Below are 2,937 nucleotides of genomic sequence, written 5' to 3'. Positions count from 1 at the left end.
TTTCAAACTTTTTTAACCTTATTGTGTGAGTTTCATGGAAGAATTAATCACACATAGTTATTTATATACCTCCTTTTGATTGGCAAGTTTAGTTATACAGCATGGAAACAGGCCCATTGGTAAGTTTAGAGATACAGCATGGAAACAGGCCGAATCCACCCTGATGTTTGATCACCCATCAACATTAGTTCAATGTTATCCAACTGCCTACACATTAGGGTAATTTACAGGCCAATTAACCTGCAAACCTGCATGTCTTTGGAATGCAGGAGGAAACTTCAGCACTGGAGTAAGCCCACACAGTCACCCACACGTGCAAACTCCACACAGACAGCACCCGAGGTCAGGATCGAACCCAGGTCTCCGGCGTTGTGAGGCCTCAGCTCCACGAGCTGCGCCACTGTGCCGCACCTAAAGTGGAATTAGTGGAGACTCTCACAGTCACACAGATTCTACTGGTACCTTTGGAATCCCGGAAATTGGCTGAGGTCTTGAATGAACTTAATTAAACTGATACACAAATGCACATATCTAAGGCTTTCCGGAAGATTTTACAGAATTAGAAATATGTTGTTTTGTTAAGCAAATTCTGATAATATTGAAAAATATTCAATCTTAACTATTTTTTGATAGAAATAATAATGAATAACAGTGGCAGCCTGCCATGAATCATGCATTAATCATCACCAAACAATTCTGATCGCAGGGGCATTTGACGCTTTAATATGGCAGAGACTGTGGGAAATTCACAGCACAGTAAGGCACCAAATCAAGCAGCCACACTGCAAGCTAAGAAGGATGACAGCATAGATCATGTGCAGCTGTTCTACACTGCTTTGTTCTACTTAATGTGCTTGTGCTGTGTTAAGTGGAGAAGTATTCTTAGACACGATTAAAACTGTTGTCTCATTATTCTATCTACAGTGAAGAATATGGCATTTGTAACTTCCAGTTGCAAATCGTTTTATTCTTCCCTTTACAAAAACCTTTGATATTGGAGTTGAATACATATTACAGAAACCTCTGTATGGAATTATGGAATAGAGGACTGAAATATAACTGTCCCATGCAGGTGGTCAGTTAAAATGAATAGAGTTCCCTACCCTCTCAGACATTATTTAATTCATTTTCCAATCGCCACCATTTCCATCCTAGCAAACAGAACACCAGAGCCTACCTAGCCACAGAGTCCTGACCAGCTGAGTTAGTCCATCATTTTGTGTCTATCTTTGGTTTAAACTGATATCTGCAATTCCTTCCTTCAAACTTTTAGAGCAGTTTGTTTCAAGAAACAATCCTTCCAAAATTGCATTCAAAAGTCCATTTAAACTGCATTTGTTCAAGGTCTGGCATCAATCATTGAAAGACATAGGCTGTTTTGTGTCAGGAGGAACTGCAGATGCTGGTTTACACTGAAGATAGACACAAAATGCTGGAGTAACTCAGTGGGACATGCAGCATTTCTGGAGAGAAGCAATGGGTGATGTTTCTGGTCGAGTCCCTTCTTCAGACTGAAAAAACATCTCGAACCTTCTCTCCAGAGATGCTGCCGGCTTGGCTGAGTTACTCCAGCTTTTTGTGTCTAGTAAGATTGTTTTATTCCCTTAATTTATCTCTCATCAAAACGTTGGTAAACTTCTAACAAAAAGATTAGGTAAATTAAACATTAACATTGTTTTTCCCCCCCGGCAGCAAGGTCCGTAGACCAGAGGGATAGCAGTGTGTGTCTCTCTACTCACCCAGTATGTCTGCCAGAGCAATGCTATAGTGAGAGAGAGCACGGGTCAAAGCTAACTTGGATGCCTTGCAGCCTGGTTGCACTTTGAGGCAGTGGGCAGAAACTGATTCTACAGCTGATGATGAAGTGGGAGATACACTATATTGACCCTCGAGAGGGAGCGAGCTCTGTGATTATAATTGACGCACAGATGGGAGAGATATCCTCTCTCTACAGGGGACCTGAAGGCATTTCACAAACAAACTCCGAGGTTAATGCAGATACAAGGAACTGTTCTATCTTCAACGTTAACGGTCCCGACCCAAAACGTCATACCTCTATCTTCGTTATCCGGAGATGCTGCTGCCTGACCTGCTGAGTTACTCCAACATTTTCTGTCTTTTTAAGTAAAGCAGCATCTACAGTTCCTAAGCCCCAAGGTGCTGGTGTAACTCAACGGGTCGGGCAGTATAATCTCTGGAGAACGTGGGAAGGTGACGTTTTGGGTCAAACATTCCTGAGTATGCTCTTCTGAAGAAGGGTCTCGACCCGAAACGTCACCTACCCATGCTCTCCAGAGATGCTGCCTGACCTGCTGAGTCACTCCAGCATTTTGGTGAGTTATGAGCCATGTTATCAGTAAAAGGTTCTTGTCATTCAGGGCTCACCCACTTTGTAATGCAATCTTTGGTAGAATATAGAACATAGTCTATAAATATTATTCATAGAAGCCGTGCAATAGTTCCATGCTGAAATAAAATTGGAAGCCAAGCTCGCCAATTCCCTCTCAATAAACATTATTCCCTTTATCCTGTATCCATACACTCTGGACGGCTCGATTGTAATCATATATAGTATTTCCGTTGACTGGATAGCAGGCAACGAAAAGCTTTTCACTGTACACTAACTAAACTAAAATAAACAAAAGTTAGATGCAAAGTGCTGGAGTAATTCAACAGGACAGGCAGCATCGCTGGAGAAAAGTGATAGGTGTTGTTTCGGGTCGAGACACCTTCATCAGACCCAAAACCATCACCTGTTCTCTTTGCCCAGAAATGCTGCCTGACCTGCTGAGTTACTCCAGCATTGTGTGTGTATCAGTGTAAACAGGTATCTGCAGTTCATTTTAACACTCCTTAAACTAAACAAAGTTGCTCACATTTCTTTCTATGAACCTGAATTTTTGAAAATAGTATCTGAAGCGTTTAGCTCGGGGCAGA

The sequence above is a fragment of the Leucoraja erinacea genome, unplaced genomic scaffold (genome assembly GCF_028641065.1).
Source record: "Leucoraja erinacea ecotype New England unplaced genomic scaffold, Leri_hhj_1 Leri_331S, whole genome shotgun sequence".
NCBI classification, from domain to species: Eukaryota; Metazoa; Chordata; class Chondrichthyes; order Rajiformes; family Rajidae; genus Leucoraja; species Leucoraja erinaceus.
Note: the sequence above shows the minus strand (reverse complement) of the source record.